General features: G+C 44.1%; 8 non-coding genes across 8 annotated transcripts; 7 read left to right on the top strand and 1 right to left on the bottom strand.

The window, feature by feature from the left end:
• The first annotated feature begins 1141 nt into the window (after nucleotides 1–1141).
• On the top strand, nucleotides 1142–1214 carry trnak-cuu (transfer RNA lysine (anticodon CUU)). The gene has a single exon. It is a non-coding gene; the product is annotated as a tRNA-Lys (tRNA).
• An 815-nt stretch (nucleotides 1215–2029) lies between these two features.
• Nucleotides 2030–2102, top strand: trnar-acg (transfer RNA arginine (anticodon ACG)). The gene has a single exon. It is a non-coding gene; the product is annotated as a tRNA-Arg (tRNA).
• Nucleotides 2103–2915: 813 nt separating this feature from the next.
• On the top strand, nucleotides 2916–2989 carry trnai-aau (transfer RNA isoleucine (anticodon AAU)). The gene has a single exon. It is a non-coding gene; the product is annotated as a tRNA-Ile (tRNA).
• A 1180-nt stretch (nucleotides 2990–4169) lies between these two features.
• trnas-uga (transfer RNA serine (anticodon UGA)) lies at nucleotides 4170–4251 on the top strand. Its single transcript has one exon. It is a non-coding gene; the product is annotated as a tRNA-Ser (tRNA).
• Nucleotides 4252–4516: 265 nt separating this feature from the next.
• LOC128766527 (U5 spliceosomal RNA) lies at nucleotides 4517–4629 on the top strand. The gene has a single exon (XR_008416023.1). It is a non-coding gene; the product is annotated as a U5 spliceosomal RNA (small nuclear RNA).
• Nucleotides 4630–12268: 7639 nt separating this feature from the next.
• On the bottom strand, nucleotides 12269–12341 carry trnak-uuu (transfer RNA lysine (anticodon UUU)). Its single transcript has one exon. It is a non-coding gene; the product is annotated as a tRNA-Lys (tRNA).
• A 6427-nt stretch (nucleotides 12342–18768) lies between these two features.
• trnar-acg (transfer RNA arginine (anticodon ACG)) lies at nucleotides 18769–18841 on the top strand. Its single transcript has one exon. It is a non-coding gene; the product is annotated as a tRNA-Arg (tRNA).
• A 1685-nt stretch (nucleotides 18842–20526) lies between these two features.
• trnai-aau (transfer RNA isoleucine (anticodon AAU)) lies at nucleotides 20527–20600 on the top strand. The gene has a single exon. It is a non-coding gene; the product is annotated as a tRNA-Ile (tRNA).
• The last annotated feature ends 17 nt before the right edge of the window (nucleotides 20601–20617 follow it).

The raw sequence follows: 20617 nt of genomic DNA, 5'->3' as shown, positions 1-20617 counted from the left end.
TCAACACCAGACAGAGACAGAGTCCAATAAATAAAATCCACCATTTCATCTTTGCATCAACCAACACTGTCTTCCACTTCTTTGTCACAAACCTCATTGTACTGATCACATGGACATTGTGTTGTCACATGGCTCGCATCACTTAGTAGTGTTGCAAAGCTTGTGTCCCAAAACAGTTGTACATAAATGAATCGCTCTGATGCTGAAATCTTGTCTCAGTGTTTTGCATTCAAATCTCTGTCAAAAGCACGTATTACACATGTTCAGTCAAAGTGGCAGCACAAGGTCAGAAGCTCCAAGCTAATAGTCAACGCTGGTTGTCCTGGGCAAGAACTAGGAATACGACGACCTATGGGACAGGAGTCCACCCAAAAGGGTTTATGGCTTGATCAGGATCATGGTGACTGATCGATTGGAGCGTCCCGATGTGGTTCCCATACCAGGGGCCAAACAACGACACCATATGGGACGTACCCCGAAACAGTTGAACGTAAATGAATGGAATGGAAATCCATACCACTTTTCAAAAAGACAGTGAGGCTCGAACTCACGACCTTCAGATTATGAGACTGACGCGCTGCCTACGGCGCCAACGAGGCTTGTGCAGTCAATGAAAAGCAGCGTGACTCAGAGGAAAGGCCAAGTGCATGGAATGGAGACCCACTTCTTTGGTAGAAAATACATGAAGCTACATTCCCATCCATGAGGAGGATTGCAAAGAGACATCTCAGAGTAATTGCAACTCAGGACCTGCAGTGTTAAGGCAGGACAATGAGTAAGTTCAAGAAGAAGTGTGATGAAAGGAAAAAATGTAAACACGTTACTCTTTCTAAATCTGAACCTTAAATATATTGTGAACAATGCCTGAAAAGGACGAAGGGATTATTCTGGGAATTATTCCTGAAGGTCTTTGTGGGCAAAGAGGAAATGGTGGTGTCAACTATAGTTTACAGTATATTTGCACTTTTGACTGGAGTTGTTTAAAGCATGTGACTATAGACCAGTTGCTGTGTGGTTGTCTTGACTCAGTGGTGTATTCATCATGTTATTTGCTGTGAATTTTTGAATTTGAATGTAAACAGCTTAATCCGATTACTGGATAGAAAGTCGAAGTTCTCTCAGTCAGACTACCCACCATGGAGCCCGGCTAGCTCAGTCGGTAGAGCATGAGACTCTTAATCTCAGGGTCGTGGGTTCGAGCCCCACGTTGGGCGCAACTTTTTAGCTTGCTCAAATTCAGGTTGGACACACCATTGTCCCGACACAATGTACGATAGGATGTTCTCTGTCTTGCACATAGGCTCTGCAGCCCTGATGGATGAGGAGGACTCAACATGCCACCTGCCTCTTGTTCCACCCAAATCAATCAGACATTGTAACACATTCCTCTCCTGAGTCCTCAGAAGTTGGCCTGCCAGCCAGAGTCAACTTTTCAAGATACATTGATGCAAATAAAGATAAAGATTCATGGACAAATGCTCACACTACCTTTACAGTGAGTAAGAGAGAGAGACACCCTAGACCAGGGGTCTCACACTGGTCCTCAAAGGGCCACAGTGGGTGCAGGTTTACAACCAGTCACCTTTTCACCAACCAGGTGTGTGAAGACTGTCATCAGTTGATTGTGAGTCCTGGTGTGGGACCTGATATGTGGCTGGATCAGTTTTGCAGTTGATTTATTGATACATCATTGAAAGGCAGATGATGAAAAGATTAGAAACTTCAAAAGTGGATTCTTGGGCTCATGGAATAGTCTCTGAGGATTGTGGACTTTTAGGAATCATTTCGGACAGAGACGTCATATGAGTTCAATTGATGATCCGTCGATGTGTATTGAGCTAAGCGAGTCAAACTGAGATGGCAGGGGAGGCACCATTGTCAGGAGGTGGTTCACCCAAGGCTTCAAGGATTCAAGCACAGAAAGTTTCTTTTCATTCTGGCACTGGGGTTGAACTGCTTTGGAATGTTGTGAGGCGTCTGATACCCAACTTTCACTCAAGTCAGTTCACATGGAATTGAACAAAACATAGGGCTACTGGCGCAATGGATAACGCGCCTGACTACGGATCAGGAGATTCCAGGTTCGACTCCTGGCTAGCTCGGGCTAATCTTTCATTCATGACGCAAAAGTAAAACATGAGAACAGTATTTCTGCAGTGCATGCCACATAACTTTTCTGGTCAACACTAATGTGAGAGAAATGTGGTGAGGTGGCTTCTTCTATTGTATAAGAAACATGGGTCCTGGCAGCCGTGATCGTATAGTGGTCAGTACTCTGCGTTGTGGCCGCCGCAACCCTGGTTCAAATCCAGGTCACCACTCTTTCATTCCTTCCCCGCCAAAAGTTTTGAAGTTGAGTCCTCATCAATGTTTTTATTACGTAATCATAATTTTCTGTGTATTTTGCAACTTTTGAGTATTAAGTTTATGTTCATATTTCCCCAATGCAGGCATTTTTTGAAGGCATTTCATTTGGATGCAGGAACCAAAGCATGTGCCTGAAAATGTGTTCAGTTATTCCATGCAGCGAGCGCATTGAGCAACTCAATAAAACCACCTCTTAAAACTATCTTCTCCACAGCGTGGAGCTGGGATTACTAGTGAGTCCCTCAATATTGGCTGAACCATGAAAGTCATGTTTTACGGTCAAAAGCTGTTGTTACATGGTCTGACTGCTAATGCATGGTACTTGTAAGAGACTGATGTTTGAACTTTAGCTTCTGTGCAGCAACTGTGAGTACAATCCTGGATCAGCCCTAATTCCACATCTGACTATCTCCTTCATCATCTTTGAACCTCAGTGGTGATCTTTCTCTTCATTTATGCAGGACTTCAACATCAAAGGTCCTTTGTTCAACTTGTTCCCTCGCTCCTCTCCTTATCTCCAGAACAGCAATACAATAACTCCTGCAACTGGCCGGTTAGCTCAGATGGTTAGAGCGTGGTGCTAATAACGCCAAGGCCATGGGTTCGATCCCCATACTGGCCAATGATATTATGTTAACTGTGACTATATAAGTATTTAACAGTTAACATGAGAGAAGTTTCACAGTTGTGTATAAATATATATTTAAAGAAAATGCGGTGTTTACCCTCAAATCCTACGGTCCATAAATGAACAAGGGTGCCAAAACACCCTATCAGGTCAGGGTAGTGTTCAATGTCATGATGTTGAGGCCGGAGTTTGAAATGTTTCGGTGGTCCAGTATCTTCCTGTGCAAATCCTGAACTGATTCTTCCGTGAATACCGGCCACAGTACTATTTCAACCACCTCCTTCAAGTCCATCAGCACAGTCCATGCTCCGTGTCCTTCAGGTACCATATGAAAGGGAGCAATCTCAGCAACGTGGCATTTTCATGTCCATTACCACCAGTTGTGTTCCTTGCTGCAAATGCCTTGGGCAGGCAGACATCACAACGTTTAGAAAATGAAGCTCAAGTATTCCAACCCACATTCATAACACTCACACTGCTATATTTTGACCGATGCATCAATTTATGTACGGAGTGGAACTGAGTAGATACATATCTTGAGCTGACATGGACTTAAAGAAATAGAGAAGCTGAGGAGCCGAACTGAGTCGGACAAAAACCTCATCTCACTGCATGTTTGTTCATCCGCTATTGTCGATTTCTCTTTGTCAAAGTGAATGTTCCTTGACAAGAATCTGTGCAATGGTGTTCTTGTGTAAACTGTCGCTTCCTTCCAAGCAGTTGACCTGGGTTCAATTCTCAGGCTTTGCCAATTGTTTTTGCCATCTAACCGTGGATGGCAGAATATTTGTGCCTCAACTGTCAACACCACAAAAGTCCCATTAAGGCTGGACGCGGACGATCAACAGACAGGTCTCAATGGGATAAAAATCAATCTCTGCCTGGCGTTGTTGGTAGGACTCGAAGCTACGGGGGAAATCCCCAATGGATTTCAGTTCCATGGCCTTCATCACTCGTGCCTTCAGTGGATTTGTGAATGGTCAGAAGAAACCAGTTCTTTGAATCACGACTGAATGGAATGGGCTACATGCAGTGGCTGGGATTCGAACCCAGGTCAAGTGCTTGAAAAGCAGCCATCATGATTGTTGTTTGAAAGATGAGGAAGAGATGATGTGATCAACTGATTTCTAATGAACCCATAACTAAATGACTGATGAAGTGTCTGAGGAACAGTGTTGTTGTGGCCAAGTGGTTAAGGCGATGGACTTGAAATCCATTGGGGTTTCCCCGCGTAGGTTCAAGTCCTACCAGCAACGTGAATGTAGATTTTCTTGCCTTGTGACCTGTGTGTCGTAGTCAGCGTCCAGACTGACTTGATGTTTGAAGCCCAAATATCTTGAGTGTTGTGGACAAGCTGCTCATAGAGTTTACGTTGCTTTTTATCTTGTGTAGTACTTTTCGACAGATTACTTCCCCACTTTATCTTCATTCATCAGACACGCACGATGCAGAGGGCGCCACCATGAGTTAAAGATTGATGTGGAAGAATACAGCTCCTTCTCTGGTTCAGTGTCAGTAGTTCACTCATGTTTCTCTTCAGATCGTATAAATCTTTTGCCTTTTACTAAAGATTTCCGTGGAGAGGAACAACATGAGTTTTTACTAATTTTTTGATGCCCTGCTCTTGTAGGGCTTCTTATTGTGTTCAATGTAACCTGTCTGGTTAACAACTTTGGATCACAAGTGCAGAGTTGTTATTCCCAAGATGTGTATCTATGAAGTAGCAGAGTGTGTTGTCTAACTTCAATTGAGCCATCACTCCATTTCCATGGTTTTCAGAACAACATCTTTTCCTGCTCTAAAGGTGTCTCTCCTTTTGTAGAGATCCTCATTCTCATGTCTCTGTGACGTAATTGGTCAGCGCGTTTGGCTGTTGTGGGAAAGGCTGGTGGTGAGAGACCACCCTGGGAAGAAGATCCACTTTGGTTCCGTGACGAACCTCACGGTTAGTAGGGCAGGTGATCGGTTGGTGATTTCACAGTGCTGTCGGCCCGTACCTTCCCCAGGGGACTGGAATGTTTGATTTCTGCATTCAAAGGGTTTCACCCAATACTTTGAGGAAACTGCATGAAAAGATCAGACCCTGCCTTTAATTGTTGGACTGTCACGGCATACAGTCTGGTTGAACTCCAGTCAGCTGAAGACTAATGAAGTCACACACACTGTTTGTCATTTTGGGGACACGATGAAAGTGCTGGATCCAAAAACAAAGGAAACTATGTGGAGCAACACTGACTTACATTACTTACTAACTTACTACTTGACTGAAGGCCAAGGTGAAAAATTCATGGCCCGCCACTGGTAAATGGTGGTGGTAAATGACAGCCAACTATAGTATATGTGCACTTTTGACTGGAGTTGTTTAAAGCATGTGACTCTGGACCAGTTGCTGTGTGGTTGTGTTGACCCAGCATGGGTTTTTTAAAGTGTTTTATAATGTTATTTGCCATGCATTTTTTCTCATTCAGACCACATGCCATGTAGCCCGACTGGCTCAGTCGGTGGATGAGACTCTTAATCTCAAGGTCGAAGGTTCGAGCCCCACGTTTGGCGCAACTTTTTAGCCTGCTCAAATCGAGCTTGTCCACTCCCTTGTCCCCGCACAATGGAAAGTAAAATACAATATTCCTATCATCTTGCACATCGGTTCTGCAGCCCTGATGGATGAGGAGGACTCAACATGCCACCTGCCTCTTGTTCCACCAAAGTCATTCAGACATTGTAACACATTCGTCTCCTGAGTCCTCAGAAGTTGGCCTGCTAGCCAGAGGCAACTTTTCAAGATACAGTGACGGGAAAATGCAAGCACTCAACTTCAACCCTCAGTTCCTGCCCGTCTTCCGTTTATTATTGTATTTAATAAATTGTTAATTTACTCTTGTTGTCCCGTGTCCTCTGTAAACCTGCAACATTCCAGCTATTGGGTCCACCTCCATGACGAGCCATGACTCATGTTCTATCTGTAGCTGCTGCCGTTGAGTCCTCTGCTCTGCAGACCTGCTCAGAGCTGCTGAGAGACGCGACCAGCGCCACATTTCATCATCCCTGACGGTTGTTCTGGAACTGATTGAATAAGAATAAGAATGTCACGGTCTTTCCTCATAAACAAACGTGGGATGGGGGGGAGGCACCGGAGACCCAGCTTTACGACAGCCTGCAGTTACACTCATTCACCTGTGGCGCCGCAAAAAGCAAATATTCCAGGACCTCAAACAGCTGCTTTAACTAAAGTGTGCATTAAACATGAAGCTTCTTTCATTTACTTTTGTCACATTATCGAGTTGGACTGGTCACAACAGTGTCTGTTTCTCCTGCAAGGATTCAAGGCCTTTCTTTCTCAATTCCATCTTGCTGACTGAAACGGATCCAAATTACAGGCACAATTGATGAAACTTCAGCTTCCTTGTGTTGAAGGAGCACAGCAGACGAATGACTTTTAAACTCAGGGTCCAGGGTTCAGTTCAGCTTCTATGGGAAACGCAGCGCAGAGACAATCGAGCTATGAGTAGTGCACCTCTGTGAGGAGGAGTGGCGCTGTGAGCTCTTCAGTCCCTAAGGTTCCTATGACAGTAGAAGAAGAGCGATTGAAGCTGACAGGTAGCGAGAAGCTGTTTCAGACTGTTTTATTGAACTCTGTCGACAGCGATCGTGCTGACTAGTTTAACTAGTTTAACTTCAGAGATGATGGTTCAATGGTGACATCATCATCAACCCGCTTCCTTTGGCAGGTTTTGGGAATAAACTCACAAGTTTCTGAATAAATTAAAATACTCTGGAGATTGTGTTGTCAATGTATTACAAGAATGACAGATGTCGAGTGACAAAAACAAAGGGTATCGTTTTTGATCACACGAGTGAGCACGGACTCACTTTAGCAACCATGCTAACGGTTGCTAACATGGAGGTAATGCCTGTTATGGTCATATTGGGGGCCAGGGTCATATTGCTTTTAACATAGAAGGCTGCAGTTTTTGCTTCCTGCAGTGTGTGGTGGTGGGCGTGGCCAGATGGAGACTGATTTGCTGGAGCCGGAGTGCAGCCTATCAGAGGCTGTGGAGACATCTACAAGTACCTGTAGCTGCTGCCTGCTCTCTCTCTCTTTCTCTCTCTCTCTTCTCCAACCACTCCCAAGCCAGCAGGTGTTGTACTGTGCTCCTGTGATTGTTCTTTTGTGTTGATGTTCCTCAGAGTTTTTGTTTTGTTCCTTTTTGTCATTGCATTGGATTTGTGTCAAATTCCTCAATTTAAGTTTCAACAAGCATCCTGAGTTTAGTGTATGTAAAGAACTTTTTGTTTGCTATTTGCAATGTAACAGTCACTTTGCTTCCGTTAGTTTTACTGAGTTTTGTTTAAGAACCAAGCCGTTTGTGATTTGAGAGGGAAGGCATTTGTTTAATTTGTGGACTGTGTCTTTTACTTTTGTTTCATGTTGTATAGAAATGGTTGCTTTGTGTTAGCACTGAGTAAATTCATGTTAAATGTTCCCTTCGTGGCTGCTGGAGTGCTTGGAGAATGGAAACAATCACGTAGTGTCCACCTTCCCCCTAGACTGGGGACATAACACCACTAAGAAGGTAAATGTACACCTATATTTACGTATTACTATTTTTCTTTTCTTTGGCTAAGAGTACATGTGCTTATGATGTCTGTATTTGTGTTATATAGATCACAAAAAAACTGTCAGGAGGAATTGAGGACACGCGACATGGATGACCAACATCGGAAACAAGTATGGTCAAGTTCTAAACTCTCTCCTCACAACGGGCGAAGGGGCTGGACTGGATGACTTGTGCCAAGGGGTCGTCAAAGATACAGTGATGCTGGTGAGCCCCAACCAGACGCCATTTATGTGGATAGGGACTGTTGCAGCGACATGTAGGTTAACTACTATTTGTGTTGTGATGTTTTGACTGGAAACTAACTTCTATTAATAACCTTATGAATTCACGCAGGAGTCCGTCCAGTTCTCCATTGGTTTCGGCCACGAACATCCACAGTGCGGTTGGATGTGTTCCATTTCATGAGGCAATTCACTCATTGTCTCACAACGGAACACCATCCACTGTGTGGCACGTTCTGCTCAAACTTATCAAGCTGCATTTTCGAGTGGGATAAGCAACGTCTGTTGTCTGAAGGAGGCCAAGCGGGTGGAGCTGAAGAAAAACCCGAGGTGTAGAGGAGACCCGTGCACTCATCAAAGGTCTTCTGGACTCCATGTGGGACCTCGTGGACAGCACTGGGCTGCACCTCATCAATCATGAGGAGCATGTCTCAAGTGTGGGAGGTCCAGCAAAAGCACCTTGCCTGCATCTAGGATCCACCAGGATTGCAGCTGTACACCACCACCGGGTCGCGGCTGGAGAAAGGTGATAGAACGTTGCATCTCCTCAGATGTGATGATGAGGGACCTAATCCCTTGAGAGTTTTCATAAGCATCAGTGTGCTTTCATTCCAGGTAAGTTTAGAATTGTGGTAGTACATTACATGACAAATGTCTTATGTCATAATGCGTCATAATACTGCAATGTGCTGTAGTCAGTGATCATGTTGTATTTTTCTTATCAGGGTGGAGATGCAACGCATTGCACACTCAAATGTAGATGCAGGAAGGCGTTTCGAGGTGGAGCATCAACTGTTCAGCACAAGCTCTTTGGATGACAGAGACATCCAGGACGAAAATATGACATACGTTTGATGTCCAATGCCAATGCACTGAGCAGCAGAGTCTTGGGAACCTCTTCTTCCAGAGTTTGTTCCACCCAGGAAGCCTACTGGTAAGAAAATAAACTGCTGTTGATGATGACCTAATAGGTAGGAAGGTAAAAAGATAATCTTTATTCACCCCCATTCATTGCAGGAGAACGCATTGCAGTGCAATACCTCCTGGCGCAGTCAAACAGAGGAGATCTCCTGAGCCAACAGGACGTCAGTGAGATACGGCCAGGCACGTTGGACGCTGTCTGAGACGAGGACAGCACAGACATAACTGTGCCAGATGTCACAGACATTACTTGTCATCTAACACTATAACAGGAGTTTGATAATCCATCAAATGCTTTTGGAAAAGCAATAACTTGAAGCAGTCTTTATAATATAGGCATAAAGTTTTGTTGACCTCCCCAGGAATCTACTTTTGCATTTGAGGAGACTGCTGCATCTTCCTGGCCGGTATTGGAGGAGAGTGACACTGCCGCCACATCTGCCCCTCTGAGGAGAGCCAGCCCCTCACCGCAGCTTTGGTACGTGGATACATATCGAATTATGTCATCTGTCATCTAATGTGATATGCTCCTCTTATGACCATTAGTGTGGGTTTATAGTTATCTTTTCTCATTGTAATTTATTTTATTGGTTCATTTCTTATGACAGGACACTAGGTGTGATTCCCCTGGGGTTCCTGGATGGGAGGCAACTGATGCCCTGGCATCGTACCTGGTTGAGCTGAACCGAACAGTGGCTGCACTCTCTAACACAGAAGTGGCAGAGATTGTGAGGTTATATGCTGGTTTACACATCCAGGACCAGATGACCCCCAAAAGTCATAAAACGACTTTGCAGGGACCCTGGAGAGCCTCAAGAAAACGCAGCGGCTCTGCTCCAGGCCAGCAAGCAGCGGAAAGGTATTTACAGCTCACAGAGCTTAGATTACTCCTCTGTAGTAATGCATTGTGTGAATATGTGATATATGATGTGCTCTATGATGTGGTTTATTTATTTGCAGGTTGAAGATGGTACATGGCAAGGCTGCGCACCGACCAGACCTCATCCGAGTTTCTGACTGTGTAGCTTTGAAAGTCTACCATGAGTTCCGGGAGGCCAGAAATGGGCCGAAAGACAACAAAAGGCGGACATTCCCCATCCCACAAGCAATTGTTAAGATTGACAGTCATATCAAACAGTTGCTGGAGGACTCCAAAGATGTCTTGGATAAGACAGACCTGTTGTTACTTAACATAAACCACACAATAGTGTCGTCCTGGTGAGTTTGTCTATAATATCTCAATCAATTGCATGACTACATTTTCATGATCATAAAAATAAAGGCTTTATTTACATGGCACTTTTTATAACGCTGTTCACAAAGTGCTTGAATATTCATGTGTGTTTGTTTTTCTGTCCTGTAGGCTGCATGATCGCCAAAAAAGAACGGAGCGGGATTCACTCCTTCAGCGGCGCAGCACCAGAACATCTGCACCACTTCCACAGAGTGCAGGGTTTCCTCCCTCTTCAACTGGTCAGTGTCCCCTGGTCCACTATCAGAGCTGGACCCCGCCTCCTCAAACACCCCATGGCTGGTTCTCTGCCTAGCAGCCACCCCCAACCGGTCCTCAAGCTTGGCCCTCCACCCACAGGGCACCCTTCGCACCCCCACCTCACCCTCAAAGGCTGGTAAACTTACCCTGAAGGACCCCCACCACACTTCTATGCTTGGCCGTCGACTTCCCAAGCACCCACACAGGGCTGGTCGTCCACCGACCAACCACCCTCAACATCCTTCCAGCAACAATCCTCAGCATCCTCTCAAACCCACCCAGATGCACTTGACCCCACAAATGGCCACCACCAAAGGAGGTTGCGAAAGGCAGCCCTTGAGGATCAGGAGCGAGAGCAGAGAGGTGAACCTCCAAAAGAGCACTACCACTATCAGTGCAAACATTGTGGCAAAGCAAAAAAAACAAATCAACCGGCCACTCTCAGGTATGTGACAAGTGGTACTGCCCTGCACCTGGACAGACTTTTTGAAGAGTGGAAAGACCCTTAGTAATTGTATTTAGTTCATTGTCATTTTGATGATATAGCAATTAATTGTGTATGCTGTTGCAATTGCTGTTTACTCAATGTTTGCAGACCTTTGTAAATATGACTTTGAAAGGTGGTGTGTTTTTTACAATTTCATAACAAGCTTTTTTTTTTTTTTTACATTCACTGCAGTCTGGCTTTATGACTGCGGACATGTCATTTTGCAGTCCCACTTTAGATTGTGTATAATGGATAATACCATCAATAAACTTATTCGCACATGTATTACAAACATATTGCATGTAATTCTTCATGATAAAGCACTTATTTGATAAAGTACTGAGATCACACGCCTCATGCTCCACTGACTCACTGTTTTAATGACAGGATATTGCACATCCCAACCTTAAAACTTGAAAATCTTTGCAGCCATGTATTTGTTTTAGAACCTGAGGCTGAACATGTTTTTTTTTTTTAAATGAACACTGGCAGTAACTGGTCAATGTTAACAGAAATCCCATCAGCTGACACAAGCTGTCTCAGTCAGTCAAGGTGGCTCTAATGTGTTTATTCACACTTACAGCAGGTTCTACAACAAAGACATCAACTCACTGTGTTAGACATATGTGGGTGTATTGAAGTGATGGGAATCCAAGCAGCAATTATCAATGCAGAGCGGTGAGGTCTCTGGCCCCAGTGGCTTCACAGCAGCGTTCTTTAAAAAGGTTGAAGGAAAAGCTCTGTCCCGTTCTATGTTCTATGGATGTTTGAGGAGTCATTTCAGAGTGGGAGAATCTCAAATAAGGAAGATAAAGATTCTAAAAATAGTGAGTCATACCATCTGATTTCACTCCTTTATTTAACCAGAGTAGAAAATTGATTGAACTGCTGAATGTTAGCAAAGTATAAAAAGGAGTTTTGTTGTTTTGTTGAACATTTTGTTGGACAACAGTATTGATCAACTGACACATCACTCTTGTGCTACAGGTGGACTGATGGGTGGGAGCTCAGAAAAGCCTGCTGTACGCTGTTTTTATAATCCAAAACAAAAACACTTCTCCATATACTTTAGAATCATCGCAATACTACAGTATATACAAGACAAGAGTGTAAACACAGAACTGTGAATATGACATGGTTAATATTTAAAGTGGAAGATGACTGAAGATTTGGAGTCATGTTGCAAACTTGTCCCCCAAAACAGTTGAACGTAAATGAATGGAATGGAAATCCGTATCACTTTTCAAAAGGTCACTGAGGCTCGAACTCACGACCTTCAGATTATGAGACTGACGCGCTGCCTACTGCGCCAACGAGGCTTGTTTGCACCTCGTCTGTCGGATATAAACACATCTAATAAATAATAATAAAACATTTCAATGGTATTGGAACTTTGTGTTTTATCTCACCCAGCTGATTCAACCAGTGAGTCAGAGCTCAGCCCCGACCGTATCAGAGCCTGAACCAAGTCCTTTTGCAACCTGGACCAACACACAACCAGTGAAACAGCCAACTTGGCCAGACACAAAACATCACCTGAACAGGGACTTGAACCCTGGACCCTCAGATTAAAAGTCTGATGCTCTACCGACTGAGCTATCCAGGCTCCTAGGGAGGTGTGATGTGTGTAACCTGATGCAGTGTGTGTGTGTGTTCCTGTGTCTTAGCCGATGTTTGTGGTGAGCACATGACAAACCTGATATCAGCTGTGTTTTGTAACTCGCGGCGAAAAACTTCATTTTCCTCAACTTCCTTGAACCAGGTAATTTTCATCGTTAGTTCCCTCAAGGTGATTGGAAGACGTGACTTGTTGGTTTTAGGAGACGACATTACCTCCATGTTAGCAACCGTTATCTTGATTCCTGCTCAATAGGGGAACTTCTGATGGCATGATGACATTGAACTAGGCAGAGTCTGGAGGAGTGAACACGTTCATGATTCTCACTTTCTTGGTCCAGTAAAAACATTCCACCAATAAAACTCTTCCTGGGATCATTTCTCTGGATCTTATAATTTCCCAGGTGTTTTTAAAGAATATTCCCAGCCTTGTCCCCACACAATGGACAGTCGGATAAAATATTCCTGAAATATAAAAAGAATGAAGCGCAAAACTGTTTTGACAGAGATGAACCAACACTGGTTACCAATGCTCTACTGGGGAGGCGGGGTCCTTAGACGCTGCAGCAACGATGAAGGAGACACATGTGATACAGGTGATCTGAACTTCTGACTAGTTGCCATCCATCGTCTGTTCAACATGTTTGCATCTCCCTTGTAGATGAACATTGGACTTTAGACTGCATTTAAAAGGAAGAGATCTTCAGATGGTCGCGGAGGACAAGTTCAGGTCAGATTGAGCAGCAATGCTTGATACTCTCCTCACAAACACAAGAGCTCCTCAGAACTAATGTTATTTAGCTGGCCAGCACAATATATATAGATATGTACATTCATACATTTATTTCTTTCCAAGACAAACCAAACTATTTAAATATCAGGACAATTTGTTTGAGGTTTAAAAGCTTCCATGGATGTAACATTGATGAGTCGTGAACGCCAGGCTCCGTTTTGTATATGTCTTTACTCAGTCAGGTATTCCAACAACAGTCAGTACAACAACAGACCCGTATGTGACGTCATTCACTACCGGTACCTGAAAGGTTCAAAACCCTATTACATTACATCTCCCTCTTTTTTCTTTTTTTTTTTTTTTTCAGTAAATAAGGGTTCCTCATCTCCTTAAATGAAAGTCTTACTCATTTCACATATAAACATTTCAAAACACAAATGTACTCTATTATTTTTTTTTTTTTACAACTGTATATGCCATCTTGTCCAATATGACAATGTAACTTCAAACTTTTAACCATATACATAATCAACAAAACAATAAAACTAATCTCGATATCTAACAGGGAGCTTAACTTGTCTACCCGATCTGGTTCGGTATGAGTGTCTCTCAGAGTGTTCATCAGGTGTTTCTTTTTTGTCTGACACAACGGTGTGGTCATCTGTTGTGTCCTGGTTCAGGTATACATCTTCCATTGTCATAGGAAAGGTTTTCTCATCTGTTTTCCTCAGATGCTTTCGGTTCCTTCTGTACTGCCTTCCATCTGGTGTTTGAATCACAAATGAACGTGGTTGCTCATGTTTGTGTAGGACTACAGCCGGCTGCCATGTTGCTCCGCTTTGTACCCTGACCTTTTCCCCTGGTTGCAGATCAGACAGCGGCCTTGTTTGCCTGTCATAGTAGAACTTTTGTTTTGCCTGTCTTTCACTCAGCTGTCTGCGTACCTCGACCGTTCCCTCTGGAGTAAGCAATGCTGTTGTGGTTGGCAATTTACTTTTTAGTCGCCGTCCCATTAGCAGCTGTGCCGGTGACATTCCAACACCCTCCTGTGGTGTGTTGCGATACTCCAACAGTGAGATGTAGGGATCACCACCACACTCTGATTTCTTCAGGAGATTCTTTATAGTCTGTACGGTCCTTTCCGCCTGACCATTTGACTGGGCATGACCAGGGCTTGATGAGGTGTGCTTGAATTCCCAGCTTTCTGCAAACTCTCTAAACTCAGCACTGGCATACTGAGGACCATTATCTGATATGACAACATCCGGAACTCCATGTCTTGCGAAAACTGATTTCAGTGCAACTACAACACTAGCACTAGTAGTGTCTTTCAGCTTTGCGATTTCAGGAAACTTGGAGTAATAGTCCACACATAGCAAAAACTCAGATCCTTTGTAGTGAAAGAGATCAGTCCCTACTTTCTCCCATGGTCTACTTGGTACTGGGTGCGACAGTAATGGCTCTCTCGGATTACGGTGCCTATTCTCATTGCATATTGCGCATCGTGAAACCATCTCCTCAATGTGTGTGGACATGTGTGGCCAATATAGAACATCTCTGGCTCTTTCCTTACACTTGATCATTCCTAGGTGTGACTCATGGATTTTGTTTAACATTTCCTGTCTCAGCTGTTGTGGGACAATAAGCTTCGCCGCTTTGAACATCAGCCCGGATGAGTGTGTTATTTCATCCCTAAATGTCCAGTAGGACTGTATATCTTTTGGCACTGCACTCTTTTGATCCGGCCATCCACTCAGTGTGATGTTCTTTAGTAGCTGCATTTCAGGATCCTCTGCAGTCGCTGTTCTGAACTTTTGCAGCTTTTCATCTGACATGGGCAGCTGAGACGTTATCATGTTCACATCTAAATCTTTTCCCAGCAGGTCTTCTCTCTGCTCCTTGAGAAATGCACGACTCAGAGCGTCTGCAATGTGAAGTTCCTTGCCTGGCCGGTAGGTGACTTTAAGGCTGTATCTCTGCAGCCTCAGCAACATCCTTTGAAGTCTCAACGGAGTTTGGTGTAACGACTTCTTAAAGATGCTTTCCAGCGGCTTGTGGTCACTCTCAACCTGAATTTCTTTTCCATACAGGTACTGATGGAATTTCTCACATCCGTATACAATGGCAAGTAACTCTTTCTCGATTTGCGCATACCTGCGCTGAACTTCAGTGAGTGCCCGTGATCCATAGGCTACTGGTTGTCCATCCTGAAGGATAACTGCTCCAATACCTTCTGAGCTGGCATCCACTGATAGTGTGATGGGCTTGTTGACATCATAGTATTTCAGCGTGGGAGCATCGGTGACCATTTTTTTAAGGTGTTCAAAACTCCTCTTCTGCGTTTCTTCCCAGTGCCACTCTGTGCCACCTTCAAGCAGCTTCCTCAAGGGGGCACTAATGTCTGACAAGTTGGGTATAAACTTGCTGAGATATTGAATCATCCCCATGAATCTCAACAGCTCCTGCTTGTTCTGTGGCTCCGGTAGCTGTGTCACTGCTCTCACTTTTTCCTCATCAGGCCTGAGTCCAGTGTCGCTGAGAGTGTGTCCAATATACTTGATTTCTTTTGTCCTGATGAAGCATTTGTTTTTGTTAAGCTTCAGATTGTTTTCTTTGGCTCTGTCTAACAGTTTCCTCAGTCTGTGGTCATGCTCTTCTATGGAGTCCCCCCAAACAAGCAAGTCATCAATGATGTTCACAACTCCTTCTAGTCCTTCTATCATCTGTGCGATAGCCCTCTGGAACACCTCTGGAGCTGATGATATGCCAAACGGCAAACGCAGGAATCTGTATCGTCCTACAGGGGTGTTGAATGTGCATAACCTTGAGCTTTCCTCATCAAGTTTGATCTGCCAAAACCCTTGATTAGCATCAAGCACAGAAAAGTATTTGGCATTTGGCATGCGGGACACCACTTCCTCCACTGTGAGTAATGGGTAGTGTTCTCGTTTTATAGCTTGGTTCAGGTCCTTTGGGTCCATGCAGATACGCATTTTCTTGGGCGTGACGACAGTTACCATACTATTGACCCATTCTGTCGGCTCAGTCTGTCTTGCTACTACACCCAGCTTCTCCATGCGTTGTAACTCTGCAACAACTCTGTCCCTGAGTGCGACAGGTATCCTCCTGGGAGCATGCACAACTGGTGTGACAGTGTGATCTATCTGTATATGGTGCTGGCCCGGTAAGCAACCTAGTCCGTTAAAGAGCTCCTCGTATTCTTTGAGGATATCTTGCTCCTTTCCAACTCCATGCACTCTTTGTACTAGGCCAAGTTTTAAACAAGTGTCTCCTCCTAAAACAGCTGGGACATCTTGTTGTATGATTTCAAACTCAATTTGATGCTTCTGGCCTTTGTGCTCACATGTTAGCACTCTCTTGCCCTGTGGCATTATCTTTTGTCCAAAAAATGCAACTAGTTTGCTTTTACTCACTCTAAGCCTGCCTTTAACATCCAGTGCCTAGAGTGTTTGAACAGACATCGCATTGCAGTCTGCGCCTGTGTCCAGTTTAAAAGTCACCATTTGTTTGTTTATTCTTAGTTTCTCAGTCCAGTTTTCTTTCTCCTGTTCAGTCCCTGCTGACTCCATTATGCCGATGTGTTTTTCATGCTCCACACTGACTGTGCCAATAAACATGTCAGTTTCACACTCACTTTGCTCAATTGCATGCACCCTCTTCCCATATTGATGCTGCTTACTCTGCGATTTACACATCTTGGCAAAATGATTTCTCTTGTTGCATGTTTTACACGTTTGGCCAATTGCTGGACATTTCTTGGTTCCATGTTTAAAGCCACATCTGTTGCAGCTGGACTCATCTTGTTCACGTCTTCCGGTGCTGGTTTTAGCTTTGATGTCTTTTGGTCTGACTGTTCTGATTCTGTTCATTTCCACTTCCTCTGTCAGAGCTTTGACTTGAGTATTGGTGATCTCACTTGCACGGCAGATATCAATAGCTTTTTCCAGGGTCAGATCTGCCTCTCTCAGGAGTCTGCCTCTAAGTTGGTCATTAGTTATGCCACAAACTATTCTGTCACGTACCAGGGAATCATGTAGATCTCCAAATTCACAGTCTTTGGCTTTATTCTTTAAATCCGTGACATATGCATCAATGGACTCAGCCTGCTTCTGAGCTCGTGTGAAAAACATGTGCCGTATATAGGGTAAGTTTTTTCTGGGCTCACAATAGTCCTGAAACTTCCTCTTGAGCACGGCGATTTTGTCCCTTTCGTCATTCCCAAAGACGAAAGTATTGCACACTTTAATTGCCTCCTCTCCTGCGACATGAAGAAAAGTTGCACACTGCACCTTCTCGGATTTCTCCTCGATGCCGCTCGCGGTGCAAAACAGCTCATAGCGCTGTATCCAGCTTCTCCAATTCTCCGCAAGATTGCCTTCGAGACTTAAATGCGGTGGGGGTTGAAATTGCGCCATTTTCCTCCTCTGTTTTATCTTCTGACACCACGTAACATTGATGAGTCGTGAACGCCAGGCTCCGTTTTGTATATGTCTTTACTCAGTCAGGTATTCCAACAACAGTCAGTACAACAACAGACCCGTATGTGACGTCATTCACTACCGGTACCTGAAAGGTTCAAAACCCTATGACATTACAATGGAGAAAACATATTTCTGTCCTTTCTTTGGTGCAGCACTTTATGTTATTGGAAAAAGAAAATCTTTTTTTGTTTGTTTTTGATGCCCATAAATATTGTATGTGATTGTATGATGTGTGTGATGGATGTCTTCGATTTCAGAAGTTTCATAAATCTGAAATAGATAGTACACTGCGATCAGACCCGAACTAAAGATCTTCTCACTGGTTACACTGACACCAGCTGTCTGAGGCAGTGGTTGTTCGTCGACGTGTTTATTTAGACTGACACAGGTTCGACAACAAAGGTATCAAATGAATATGTTAGAGTTCTCATTTAGCGTGTGAGACGTAGTGGGATTTATGCCTGCATTCTCTCGAGTTAAGGGAGGTTTGGAAGAGGTGAGTAATAACAATCACTCAGACATTGTAACACATTCCTCTCCTGAGTCCTCAGAAGTTGGCCTGCAGCCAGAGTCAACTTTTCAAGATACATTGATGCAAGTAAAGATAAAGATTCATGGACAAATGCTAACACTGCCTTTACAGTGAGTAAGAGAGAGAGACACCCTAGACCAGGGGTCTCAAACCGGTCCTCAAAGGGCCACAGTGGGTGCAGGTTTTTGTTCCAACCAGTCTCCTTTTCACCAACCAGGTGTGTGAAGACTGTCATCAGTTGATTGTGAGTCCTGGTGTGGGACCTGATATGTGGCTAGATCAGTTTTGCAGTTGATTTATTGATACATCATTGAAAGGCAGATGATGAAAAGATCAGAAACTTCAAAAGTGGATTCTTGGGCTCATGGGATAGTCTCTGAGGATTGCAGACTTTTAGGAATCATTTCGGACAGAGACGTCATATGAGTTCAATTGATGATCCGTCGATGTGTATTGAGCTAAGCGAGTCAAACTTAGATGGCAGGGGAGGCACCATTGTCAGGAGGTGGTTCACCCAAGGTTTCAAGGATTCAAGCACAGAAAGTTTCTTTTCATTCTGGCACTGGGGTTCAACTGCTTTGGAATGTTGTGAGGCGTCTGATACCCAACTTTCACTCAAGTCAGTTCACATGGAATTGAACAAAACATAGGGCTAGTGGCGCAATGGATAACGCGCCTGACTACGGATCAGGAGATTCCAGGTTCGACTCCTGGCTAGCTCGAGCTAATCTTTCATTCATGATGCAAAAGTAAAACATGAGAACAGTATTTCTGCAGTGCATGCCACATAACTTTTCTGGTCAACACTAATGTGAGAGAAATGTGGTGAGGTGGCTTCTTCTATTATGTAAGAAACATGGGTCCTGGCAGCCGTGATCGTATAGTGGTCAGTACTCTGCGTTGTGGCCGCCGCAACCCTGGTTCAAATCCAGGTCACGACACTTTCATTCCTTCCCCGCCAAAAGTTTTGAAGTTGAGTCATCATCGATGTTTTTATTACACTTTTATTAATCATAATTTTCTGTGTATTTTGCAACTTTTGAGTCCAGAACCAATATTAAGTTTATGTTCATATTTTCCCAATGCATACTGTCTATGTTGTGATGCTAAATGCCATGAAGAATAGGGAGGTTATGGTGATTCTTTTTTTTTTCCTCCTTTGAATTCTTTCAGTTCCCTCTAATGATGGACATGGTTGGCTTTAAAAAACAAGATAAAGTCTCTCCAGCAGCTCCAAAACCTTCGCGCACCAGGGCGTCGTTGGAATTGGGTGCTCCAACCAGTCCGTCTATCTGCTTCCTTCAGCGTTGTACTGGAGAGCCAGATATTGCGCGCCGCCATCTGGGAAAGTGAGCGGATCCTAACTCCGTCCATGGAGACAGTGAGTGACATCTTTTGAAAAGCTGCTGCAGTCGTCTGAGTGCGCTCCAGTTGCTCCTTGACTGAGCCGTCCGGTTCGAACACTGCTGCCAGGAATGCCATATTGTTCGCGAGGTTCTGGATGTGTAGCGCACACGAGAAGGTCCGGTTGAGCAGCTGCATCGTGAGGCAGAATCACTTAATTGTAAATCTCACTTTGACAGTAGCAATCAATAAGAAAGTAAAATAGCTACCTTCGATCAATTTCCCCTGAAGATTCGCCAGAGACCCTTTTACCACAGCCAGTAATAATTTGGATATTTTGGCTCACTGGGTTGTGTCCTCAAACAATCAGAGGTCAGACATTGTGGTCTGGCAAACAAGAACTCATTCTCTTCAGGAACCTCACAATCTGTTTTTTAGGCGAAGGCGTCTTTGCCAAGTTTTCAGATGCCACATCAGCATCTTTACCAGATGTCTGTGAAGTCTCTGGACATCCTCAGTGAGAGGCAGAGTAGATGCTGTGATTTAAGGTTGCCAAAGAGCAAAGTTCAGAGTGTTTGAGTGTTTTTACAGATATTTTGACGGCATTTCATTTGGATGCAGGAACCAAAGCATGTGCCTGAAAATGTGTTCAATTATTCCATGCAGCGAGCGCATTGAGCAACTCAATAAAACCACCTCTTAAAACTATCTTCTCCACAGCGTGGAGCTGGGATTACTAGTGAGTACCTCAACATTGGGTGAACCATGAAAGTCGTGTATTACGGTCAACAGCTGTTGTAGCATGGTCTGACTGCTAATGCATGGTACTTGTCAGAGACTGATGTTTGAGCTTTAGCTTCTATGCAGCAACTGTGAGTACAATCCCTGATCAGCCCTAATTCCACTGCCACATCTGACTATCTCCTTCATCATCTTTGAACCTCAGTGGTGTTCTTTCTCTTCTTCATTTATGCAGGACTTCAACATCGAAGGTCCTTTGTTCAACTTGTTCCCTCGCTCCTCTCCTTATCTCCAGAACAGCAATACAATATCTCCTGCAACTGGCCGGTTAGCTCAGATGGTTAGAGCATGGTGCTAATAACGCCAAGGTCATGGGTTCCATCCCCATACCGGCCAATGATATTATGTTAACT

The sequence above is a fragment of the Synchiropus splendidus genome, chromosome 10 (assembly GCF_027744825.2).
Source record: "Synchiropus splendidus isolate RoL2022-P1 chromosome 10, RoL_Sspl_1.0, whole genome shotgun sequence".
Lineage (NCBI taxonomy): Eukaryota > Metazoa > Chordata > Actinopteri > Syngnathiformes > Callionymidae > Synchiropus > Synchiropus splendidus.
Note: the sequence above shows the minus strand (reverse complement) of the source record. Positions and strands in the feature narration are given on the sequence as shown.